Source organism: Chroicocephalus ridibundus, chromosome 24, assembly GCF_963924245.1.
Source record: "Chroicocephalus ridibundus chromosome 24, bChrRid1.1, whole genome shotgun sequence".
Lineage (NCBI taxonomy): Eukaryota > Metazoa > Chordata > Aves > Charadriiformes > Laridae > Chroicocephalus > Chroicocephalus ridibundus.
Window position 1 is genome coordinate 1664587 of NC_086307.1, and position 11614 is coordinate 1676200.

General features: G+C 53.3%; 1 long non-coding RNA gene across 3 annotated transcripts; it reads right to left on the minus strand.

Annotated features, from left to right (window-relative positions):
* Window positions 1-1348: 1348 nt before the first annotated feature.
* On the minus strand, window positions 1349-11605 carry LOC134526849 (uncharacterized). 3 transcript variants are annotated; one of them, XR_010074044.1, is made up of 5 exons: window positions 10870-11605; window positions 10133-10303; window positions 6465-9694; window positions 3596-3748; window positions 1349-2293 (listed from the first exon to the last, which is right to left on the minus strand). It is a non-coding gene; the product is annotated as an uncharacterized LOC134526849 (long non-coding RNA). The 3 variants fall into 3 exon arrangements; XR_010074043.1 differs by lacking the exon at window positions 1349-2293 and adding an exon at window positions 2774-3192; XR_010074042.1 differs by lacking the exon at window positions 1349-2293 and having other exon boundaries at window positions 3230-3748; window positions 10870-11604.
* Between the last annotated feature and the right edge of the window lie 9 nt (window positions 11606-11614).

Consider the following 11614-nt stretch of genomic DNA (forward strand, 5'->3'; position numbering starts at 1 on the left):
TTGTACCTTCCTACCCAAGGCGTTTTGTCCGTGCTGGAGGCTGGTCCCTGCTCTGTACCCTGACAGGACTCCTCCAAGCGGCTTTGGAGTGTTTTGCCCTTCCCTGGAAATGGCTGAAGTCCTGGAGAGCGGACGCATGCGACTCCCAGGGGGGTACCTGAATGGTTATGTCCATGTTGGAGGCAGGTCCATGCCCGGCATCTCCCCAGGACCTCTCCCATGGATCCCCAGGGGGTGTTTTGGCTCCTCCGGAAATAGCTGGATTCTCAGGTACCATTCCCCAACTCCTCCAAGGTTTCTCCCCAAGGTGTTTTCTCCATGCTGGAGGCAGGTCCATGCTCTGCACCCTGCTAGGCCTCCTCCAAGGCAGCTTTGGAGTGTTTTGTCATTCCCTGGATACGGCTGAAGTCCTGGATAGAAGATGCATGTGACTCCTAGATAGTTGCCTGAAGAATATTCTTCATGTGTGAGGCAGGTCCATGCCGAGGAGCTCCCCAGGTCTCCTCCCAAGGCAGCTCCATGCCGAGGAGCTCCCCAGGTCTCCTCCCAAGGCAGCTCCAGGGGCGTTGTGGCTCCTCCGGCGATGGATGAATTCTCAGGTAGCAGCCCCGGAGTGCTAAGGTGGCCGCCCAAGGTGTTTTGTCCATGTTGAGGAAGGTCCATGCTCCGTACCGTGCCATGCCATGCTGTGCTCCGCTCGCCCTGGTCCCGGGCTGGCTCCTGCATGGGCGGCTGTGCAAACAGCCGGGGGACAAAGGTGGCTCAAGGGCAAGAATTTCTAACTATTACAGCAAAACTTCATTTAGGCCAGCATTTCACCGCCGTCTAATTCACTGTCCCTGCAGATCGGACTGTAGAAATAAGGGCAAAAGTCCGGTAAGCAACGCCCAGAGTGGGGCTGGGACAGAGGGCAGCAACGGAGCCACAGGGAAACACAGTAACAGTCAAACACTTCTTCTTCTTCTTTTTTTTTTTTTTTTACAGTTTCAGGATAATCTAAAAGTTCAAGCGGCCATACACGTCACAGATTGCATCACCAAGAAGAGTTCCACGCTCACCCCAGAACTATCTGGAAACAGTAAGATCTTACACAAGAAATAAAAAAGTGCCAAAATGACATTGCTGTCCTACGTGCCACAATCTTCTTCGTCCAGGTGCTGCATTGGCTTCTTCCTTCTCATTGCCACTTGGGCTAACAGATCTCTTCCCGCAGGCCTTCCCCAGCAGCTGGCAGCTCACTGAAGAGCTGGAAGTCCACTACGGAATGCTGTCCTCAGCCACAACCCCATCAGATATGCAGATTTCTGGGTTTTTCCAGTAAAATAGCAAATGAGAGCACGATAATAATTGACCCAAGTTACCCTTCTTCAGTTAAGACAGACAACTCCTCCTCCTTCATACACAGAATTTATGCCTATAACATTATGCCGATAATTTATGACTGCAATTTTATGATCAATTTTTATTGTTACATAGTTCTTGTTCTGTGTTGCTGAAAGAACAACCCAAAACACTGTATTAGGTTTCCGTTTTAGGAAAAAAATAATAAAATCCACCTTGCATAAATGTCTTCTTCAGCGAATTTTAAATCTCTGTCCTCCAAGTGGAGCTTTGGGAGCTGGGTGCTGAGCAAAGCTCGCAGGACACAGTGCTGGGATGGAGAACTCATTCATCTCACTTTACAAGTGACACGGGAGATAAATCTGCCCTCGCTTTACATTGCTGACTTTTACAGGGCTGCCCTACAGTAATGCAAGGGCAGATGCAGCCGAAAAAATGTAGCCATACAAGCCATAACTAATCTCAAACCATAACTAATCAAAAGGACTTACACACATTAAATAAGCTGCACAGAAAGCTACAGATTCTGAGAAATTTTCAGTCCAAATCGGACCTTCCATTGCTTGGTTCTCACTAAAGCAGATGTGAAATAAGTGGAAATAAAAGCATTGAAATATAGGAAAAATCCTCTGATCAGAAGGGGGTTCCCTGCAGGGCCGCACACCACAACCACCCCAGGAGACCTGGGCCCTGCGGGGGTTACTGCAGTTGGTACAAGGCATCTTTGGGCAAGGCGCTTAGAGAAATAAATAGGTCAAAACCCTCTGAGGTTGTAAAGCGGTAACAAAACAGAACAAAACATTCCCAAATTGCTTTCAGTGATCTGGGCACAGCCCTGGGAAGACTCTGTCCCCAGCCCTGGGAAGACTCTGTCCCACGACGTTCTGCACTGTCCCTGCACAGTGGCACGGTCCCGTCCACCTTCCTGTGGGAGCCAGCGAGTTCCCCATCCCTGTCCAGGGCAGAGGGAAACCTCGGAACATGTGGATACACAGAATCGGGAACTGCTTCCCAAATAATGCTGCCTTGTAAAGCTGGTAAATAGTCCAGCTCCGGGTAATGGTTTCGCTTGCCTGTCATTTTCATGGCAGGGGTTGGACTAGGTGAGCTTTAGAAGTCCCAGCCCAAACCATCCTGTGATTCCACGGTTCTATTCTCATCAAAATAAAGCTAATAAAAACAATAAACCCCTCCATGGGCTAAAAGAGAACACAACGCCCCGGCGCTTCGGCAGCAGCACTCAGCTAATTCTGCAATTCCTGCTCTGAAGCCTAACGACTGTATGCCTAAGCCTGTACCGACGCCTGCAGGGTGCTGGGGTGGCTGAGAGCCCCGCGATATCCCCCACAGCCCCCGTACAACCCCCCAGTGGGATCCCCATTGCCCTGCTCTATGCACCCCTCCTGCCCTATACATCCCCCTCGTCCTGCCCCATACAGTCCCACGGCACAGCCCCCACACCCCCTGCCCTGCACGGCCCCACAGGGTGTCTCCACCGGCCCCACAGCCCTGGGCCCCACAGGGTCCCTCACAAGCCCCAGCCCTCCTGGCCCCACACACCTCCAGAGACCCCCCATAGACACCTCTATGGGGTGGCTATGGGGCAGCAGTGCCTATAGGTCCCTCTATGGGGTGGCTATGGGACAGTGGTGGAGCCTATAGGGCCCTCCATGGGGCATCTGTGGGGCAGCTATGGGACAGCAGTGCCTATAGGGCCTTCCATAGGGCGCTGCGGGGCAGCCGAGGGTCCCAGCCCCATGTGTGGGAGAGGAGCTGAGAGCAGAGCCCCAGCATGAGTACAGGGCTCAGCCATCTTCCCCATGGGACGGTGGGAGAACTTCACAGAAGGATCTGAAACACATTTTAAAGGAAACTGCTCATTTTCATAGCACTATATTTAGCAAATAACATTTGCTTCTCAGTTTATTATTTTTTTCATTCTTTGTTACTTTTAAGTCACATAAGAATTTGAGCAGAGGGAAACATCCATGGGTTGTTACCTCATTTTTATAGTTTGATGTATTGTTTTAAAGATCAACATGAGCAATTTGAAAGGAGTTACAAAAGGATAAAATTGTGTCCCAGTAACAGAAACGATGCCTTTTAAAGCTGTTATGTTTAGCAACCGGTTCTATCATACGTAGAGCGAGAGAAGCAATGATAAAATATCTGCTCTGATGAAATGGGAAACTCTCCCAGCACCTGCTGTAGGTGGATAAAGCAAAGGCCACCGTAGGGGGGGTTAAAATTTCACCTGCTGATGGTGCATCATGGTGTGTTCCTTGCAGGCGTCTCTGGGAAGTTGAGCTGCTTTGCTCAGTGAGCCTGATGTTCTCCTTCATGATGTCATTTCCGATTTTTTGGCTTGGCTTTTTCACAATTTTTTGGCTTGAATTTCCATTTTCAGCTGATGAAACCAAATTGAAAATGATGCAAGAAGTCAGTGAGAATTTAGAGATAAATAAAAAAACCCCTTACCCCTAAACAAACAAAACTCCACTCAAAAACTCCAACCTTTTGCAATGGCAGTCCTTCTTGTGCTTAATGTGTGTTGGTTTGATCTCTGATGTTATGTTCTTAAAATATTAATATGAGTATCTTTGTGACTTATGATTTATATTGTTATAAGTCATTGATTTTTGGTTTATATTTAAGAATTAGCCAGGTTATTGAAGAATTACAACATTTGGCTTTAGAGAGCTCTTTCATTTGATAATCTTTATTCAGCAGCATTTAAATAAAGGTGAAGTACTCGATTTTTCTTCCAATTTGTGGAAAGGTTGGACCAGATGATCCTTGACGTAACACGAAATCTCTGTATTTAAAGCTCTCTCTGACTCCGTTCAGATGTGCTTTGTGCCCCCAGGGAGCAACGTCCCCCTGGTTCCCCTCCAGCAGGATCCCCCCCACACTGATGGACCACCAGGTTTTGACGAGCAGCAGAAAATTATACTTTAGTTGAATACTTTGTTGTTATGTGTCTGTTCTGAAATGACAGAGAACTTGTTTTGTAGAAGTTGTTCAAGATCTCCAAATCCCTGCCATTCTCTCCATGTCTGATTTTCCAGTCACGTTGTGATTTTTAAAAAAAGTGCTAACACAAGAAGATATGCTGTCCTTACCTGCTTTATCTGAAATGATCTTGTTTGGCACATGATACTGAAACATAAATACGCGTTCCAGCCCTGTTTAATGTTTTTGGACATTTTTAAGCAAGCTTTATGCAGAGCTACACCAAACAGGTGCTGGATGCTGCAAGCTGTGCAATTTTGGTTGAGTTATAGGTGGAATTTCCTCTCTAGTGTTCTGTTTGTTTTTTTTTTCTGTTCAGGTTAACATAGTGGAATAACAGATTTAGAGCTTGAGTAACTATTATAAAAAAAATTAAAAGGCATAATCCTTGTTCATGCGTATAAGCAAGCGAGCAGATGGGTTTGTGCTCGGGGTGGCCCTGCCCCAGGTGCAGGACCTTGCACTCGGCCTGGCCCAGCCTCGGGAGGTTGCCACGGCCCCACCTCTGCAGCCCGTCGCTCTTGGGGGCATGTTGTGGTGTTGAAGGGACACCAGAGGAACTCGGCAGGCAACGGGGCACAGCAGCATCTTATAGCTGTGGGGAGAACGTTTTGTTTGGAGTCAGGCCGTATGACAAGGAACTTGGGAAAAGACAAGCTTGAAGCCTATCACTCGCCATTGTCACATCAATGTAACTTACGTTTTCATGATTCTTCATTTTAATTAAATCTTCCCGCAGTGGATAGAACAAAATATTCAAGTAAATACCATCTTTCCCTCCTAAGAGCGCAGAACGCCTCACAACCCACCTATTAACCCGCCCCCGGCGCCGCGCCGCGCCGCACCTCCCCGCCGCAAAATGGCGGCCCCGCAGCTGCCGCGCACCGCCCTCCTGATTGGCCGTGCGTGAAAGGCTCCGCCCAGAGGCTGCGTTACGAATGGCCGGCTGCTTGCGGTCGCTAAGGCAACCGCCCCTCCCTCAGCTCCTATTGGCCGAGCGGCGGGGAGCGGCGGCGCTGATTGGCGGCGGCCGAGGGGGGGGCGGGGCGCGGCGGATCCCGGCTGCTGACAGAAATGGCAGCTTCCTGCGGCCGTGGAGCCCCGGCGGGGAGGGCAGCGCTGCCGCCCGGCCGGGGCCGCGTGGGAGCCGCTTCCCCGGGCGCTCCCCGCTGGCGGGCGGGCGGGCCGGTTTGTGAGGGGAAGGGCACCCCGCTGTGGGGGCAGCCCCGGGACTCCTCCCAAGGCGCCGAGCGGAGCTTCGAGCCCCGGGAAGCGCCGTGCGGAAGCGGCCGCCCGGCGGAACAGCGACGGGCCGGGGGTGCTGCCGCCCCGCGCCCTGCTGATAGAGCGGGCTGAGTATAACCCTTGCCTATTTATATTGGAATCGGGATCGATAGCCGTTGTTAGTGTTATTAATCATTTAGCCCTCTCCCATTAAATCTGTTTACGCTTCAGCCCTCGGGTTTCCTTGTTTTGCCCCAGCTCCCCTTCCCGGGTGGGGAGGGGCCATCGGGGGATGGCAGCATTGTCTGAACGGCAGTAAATCGTTGCGGGCTCCTCAAACCGGGCCCTCCCAATCCCCTGGGCAGTGAATGACCGCGTGCAGCCGCCAGCGACTCTGGTTAAACCGCTGCCGCGTTTACTGTCAAGCTTTGTTAAACCGTGGCTTTATGTCAATAAATCTATCGCTGCTTCTCTCCTACGAGCGACGCGCATCGCTCCCTCCGCGACAGCGGGTGCCCCCGGGGGGGCGCGGGTCCCGCGGGCTGGCGAGGGCCCGGTGGCTGCTCGGAGCCCGGCCCCGGCAGAGCAGCAGCCGCTGCCCGAGCACTCGTCCCGCCCCGGAGCCGCACACCCCCACCCGCCTCGGTCACCGCGGGACCGGGGTCCGCTCGCAGCGGGTGACGCCCAGGGCCGGCGGTGCTCCCCCCTCCTCTGGGCTCACGCCCGGGTTTCCCGCAGCAGAGCATCAGGCGTCAAATGTTATAAGTAATTTAATTGTCAGGTAGAGCAGCAGGGTCAGCCCGGGCTGGGCGCCTCCAGAGAGCGACCAAGGATGAAGAAACCCCCGGGTGACTGTCCCCTGCCATCTCCCCCTGCCCCTCACACACCTTCACCTCTCAGCCCAGTGGCGATTTTCGGTCTGGGACCTTTAACACCTCCCGGATTGTCTCTCCCCGTCCTGGATGGTGCCTGCTCCCATCTCCTGGATTCGCTGTCGCTGCCGAGGGACGGAGTCTCCCCATCTCCTGCTCCATGCTTCTGTGCACCTGTGCTTGCTGGTGGAACGCAGGGAACCGGAAAGTCCCAGACTTAGGGAGAACCCCACCAACACCTCAGTGCAGTATTGACTTTCCCTCTAAAATACTCAGCACTGCACGGGCTGCCAGGAAAACTGCCCTACAAGCACCACGGTCCCACAAGGGCCCTGCAGGCATGGCTGGTTGTCCTGCCAGGGGCTGGAGCAGCCGAGGTTCTGCTCAGGGAGGCTCTTGCTGGGACTCGCTGCTCTGGCAGCCAGGGGCAGCTGAGGGGGTTGATTGCCCCACAGAGAGGCGGCACCTGCAGGGAGGGACAAGAGGTGACTCCAAACTGGCCAGCAGGGTGTTCCATCCCATCTGCCACGCTCAGGGTAAAGCTGAGGGATCAGGGGACTCTTCAATGGCTCTTTCTTCAGGAGGACCCTGGATCTGCCCTTGATCCCAATCCGTGCTTCCAGAATCCAGTTCCCATCTGTCCCCAGGTCCAGTCCGGGCCTTCTCCAGTGCCTACCAGTGACATCTTCCTGGGAACTTGATACCGTTTTTTTAATATATATATATAAAATTATACCCTTTTTATTTTATTATTAATATTTCATTATTTATTTTTTTCTAAACTCTTTCTCTTTCCTCCTCTCCATGGAGCAAGAGGTGGGGGAGAGCATCTGTCATCTCATCATTGGCCCAAACCGCGACAGATTAATTGGCACCCAACATGGGTATCAAAGAGCTTGGGGATGGAAACCTTTTGGGCTGTTTAAAAACTGAATGCCCTTCCCCTGCTGGCACCGGCTGCTCCAGTCCTGACAAGGAGCACGGTCACTGCTCTGAACCCGAGAACAGTGACAGCAGCTCCCACGGCTCCTCCAACTCCAGCAGAACCAGCACAAGTTGCCCTGGTGACCAGGAAACAGAAGAGGACATCAGCTCCTTCCCCTGCCCCTTACAACAGCAACCAGCCCAAGCCGGACAACGTGGGAGAGGGTTCTTCTCACAAAGATGAAGGAGGGTCCCGAGAGGGTCCTTCTTAGGCAGTGTTGACCCCGAGGACAACTCATACACTGCGATAATCGTTAAGTCCTTCTCTATAAAGGATTTGCAAAAAATGAGGAAGGACTTCAGTTGTCACTTATCTCCTGGCTGCTGCGAGGCTGGGACAATGGGGCTAATGTCATAGGCTCAGAAGGCAGAGGCCAAACAGCTGGGAAACCTCGACAGAGAGAGGCATCGATAACGCAACTGGGAGAAAGATAAACACTCTCAGTCTCTGGAGGCGATTCATGTCAGCTGTAAAGGTCAGGTTTGCCCAAGCAAATGGACCATCATGGAAAAGTCATAGAATCTTCATGGTTGGAAAGGACCTTGGAGATCATCGAGTCCAACCATATACACACAAAACCATCCCTACCATCTCTGTCACTAGAGCATGCCCTGAAGTACCAAACCTTAAACTGGTTTCTTAAATACCTCGAGGGATGGTGACACAACCCCCTCCCTGGGCAGGCTCTTCCAGTGCCTGACCATTCTTGCAGGAAAGTAATTCTTCCTAATATCTAACCTAAACCTCCCCTGCTGCAACTTCAGACCATTTCCTCTGGTCCTGTCATTATCCACCTGGGAGAAGAGGCCACCACCCACCTCTCTCCACCCTCCTTTCAGGGAGCTGTAGAGGGCAATGAGGTCTCCCCTCAGCCTCCTCTTCTCCAAGCTCAACGTGCCCAGCTCCCTCAGCCTCTCCCCACATGCCCTGGTCTCCAGACCCCTCACCAGCCTGGTCACTCTCCTCTGGACACGCTCCAGCACCTCAATGTCCCTCCTGTACAGAGGTATTACAAAAAGGTATTAAGTACGTAAGGGAACTGACTGTATCACAGCTAGTTTTGGTGACGGTGACTAAGTGTAGACCCCAATGAAATGCTCTGCAAAGCATCTTTGCTGAGGAGTTTGTGCAGCGCGTGCCATCAGTGTGTTCCCACATATTGTCACCAACAGTTTGGGGAGGATCTGATGCTGATGCACCAACTGTAAATGCAGTGGCCAACAGTGTACAGCAGTATGAAGAGTCTCTCTTGTCCTCTCACCGTGGGTGGTCTGGGGCAATCCGGGTGCAGGACTCCAACTCCGGCCCCAGTCCCTGCCAGCAGCACAGCCACCATCCACACCCGGCGAGGGGATGTGACAGCCGGGCTCCTCCTGTGCTGGTGGGCACTTGGGTCCCCAAGGGGTAGCACCTCGGGGCTCACCTACTGCAAGTGGCTTAGTGCAAGTAACAGGCTGATTCACCTGTCCAAAGTCTCCGGGAAGCCTTGCCTGGGCAGGGGAGAGCTTGGCTCCAGTGCCATGCAGCTCTGTCTCATGCATGGCTGTTTGTGACAGCTCCTGCTGCAGCTCCTCAGGTTTCTCTTCCTGTGTGGAGCCAGATGTGTTTGTGAAGCCCCTCCGGGCTTTGCTTCCCAGGCAGGAACAGCTGGGGCTGCAGCAGGACCCTGCAATGCTCCTTCCCTGGCAAACATCATTCTCGCTGCCTGTTGTTCCAAAATTAATCTTATTTACTTGTGCCCCCCTGCTCCCTGACCATTTAGACCCCTGTGCAGCTCCTCAGGTGGTTACCGATGTGGCATTCCTCCAGCAGTGACTTGATCTCAGCAATTTTATCCAGCACCTTGTGTAGGGATGCTGCCAAAGAACCCCCTAAAATAGTAAGAATTTGGGAAAATTAGCAAAAATAGGCTGATGGGGGTGAAAAAAGGGGGATTGTGAAGTAAAAACGGGGCTTCAGGGTCAAAACTTGGAGATCTGGCGTTAAAAAGAGGAGCGTGGAGGTAAACATGGAGATTTTTTGAGTAAGGAGGAGCCTAATTGCACCCAGCCTCTGTGTTGGCTTTGGCTGTGGTGTAGAGTGCCCACAGCTTAGTCTGGTCATGGAAGACTGAGGGGGCAGAGGTGCTTAGAGGGGATAGGAGAAGGCTGAAACCCCTGGTGCCCCCCCTCGTCCCCTCACTCTTATTCTCCGCCTGCATCTGCTTGTGTGCTTTCTGGACGCTGACCAGGTTGTGCTTGCTGGGGGAGCAATCCTCCTGCTGGGAACAAGGGGGGAGAGTGGTGAGGGTGAACTGGACGTGGGTCTTCGCCCGCCCCCCAGCCTCAACCCCATTAGCTGCGTCTGCTTGATGAGCTGGGGCAGTTCCCCCAGCAGCTCCGCGATGCGGGAGCCAGCCTAGACCAGCACCATGGCGGCGGGCAAGGGCCTCAGCCGCTAGCAGGGGATGTTTACAAAATGGCGGCGGCCCCCTCAGAGATACGGGACGGCACCACCCCCCCCCCGGCCCTGTCACACATTAACCCCTCGCCGCGCTGCCCCCTGGGCATCCTCATCGCCTCGGCTCCCTGATTGGCCCGCACTCCGCGCCATCGCTCCCGATTGGCTTACACCGCCTGACACGTCTTTCCCATTGGCCACCGCCGCACAGGCGGTCCCCTCCTCCCCGGTAAACGATCCAGTAGCGCCATTTTCTTACCGGCCGTACATGAGTTCTGTTCTCATCCTGCCGCACCGCAAGGAGCGGCCAGCGCGACCTCAGCCCGGTTCCTCTGTGGGGTCTCTTCGGGGTAGCCCGGCCCCCGCAGCCCGGAGGCCTTCAACCGTCCGTACAGCCGCTGGTACAGACTCGGGATTCGGTATATCTGTACTGCAATAATAAATAAAAGGAAAATGAAAACAAATGGCTTAGAGTCCCATTCCTGGGCGTTGACATCCATGCAAGCTGAATAATCTAAAGAATTAAGATGTCTAAGATGCAAACATAGTGTGTTAACAGCTTTGTATAAACTGAAGGCTGAACCCCACGGGTTCTAGGCCGTTGGGGGGGGCATTTGAGGGGGTCTCCAAGGGAAAACTGAGGTGCCCCATGGATTTGGGGTGCCCTCGGGGGAGGTTATGGGGTGTCCCCATGGATTTTGGGGTGCCCAAGGGACACTTTAGGGTGCCCCGGTGAGGGCTTTGATGCACGCCCATGAATTCCCCCCCCCCCCCCCCCCCCCCCCAGCCCGGCGCATCTCCGGGGGTTTCAGGGTGCTGCGGACCCCAGAGCACGCCGAATCTTCTTCGCCTTCATGGAGGGACCATCCCCTCTCCCCAGGATGCCTGCGCCCTCCCCAAGATCCCCCCAAAATGTTGGGGCCCCCTCAATAATGGGGTTTCCCCCCCAGGGATAAGCCCAAAGCCGCCCCAGTCCGTGCGTATGGCGACAGTTACCTCTGCTCCTGCGGCACCCGTACGGGCTTGAATTCCATGAAAAACCTCAGGAATAAGCGTCGCATTTCTTCAAAAAGGAACCACGCTACCAAGACAGGGAAGGCTCTAGGGGGGTATAAAAGCAGAAATTAAACGTTTATAAAGGTTTAAGCGAAACCCGTCTCCGTCGCGATGTGTTTCCGCTTCTCCGTGAGAGAAAAGCGAGTAAAAACACAGCATAAGAGAGACAAAAGCGACAAAAGAGAAAGATAAATCAAAAAATACACTAAATAAAGATTTAAAAAATATGTATTAGTAATGTTTCTGAAGGGGCTGGAGAGGGGCCACGTGGATGGGGGGGAGGAAGAGCAAAGCAGAGGTAAAAGAGTCCCCAAATTCACATTAAAAGGACGAAAACTAATTTAAAATAAAACAACTTGATTTTTAAAAGGTTAAAATAAACGAAAAATAAAGACATAAGCAGAAAAAACGAGGTTTATGGAGCCGGGACCGCCCACCCGCTATTTCCCGACGACTGCTCCACCCGGCGGGAGCGGGCGCCAGCGCCGGGCCCGGAGCCCGCCAGGACCCCTCCAGACTCCACTTCTGACCCCTCCCGAAGCCCCTGTATGACCCCCCAAAATCCGGCGGAGCCACGAAACGTGCCCCCAGGCGAAGAAGGAGCCACTATCGCTGCTCTGCGACGCCGCTAAAACCCCGATCGCCCGCAGCTGGCGGCGACGGGGGGAACGCGGGTCGGGACACC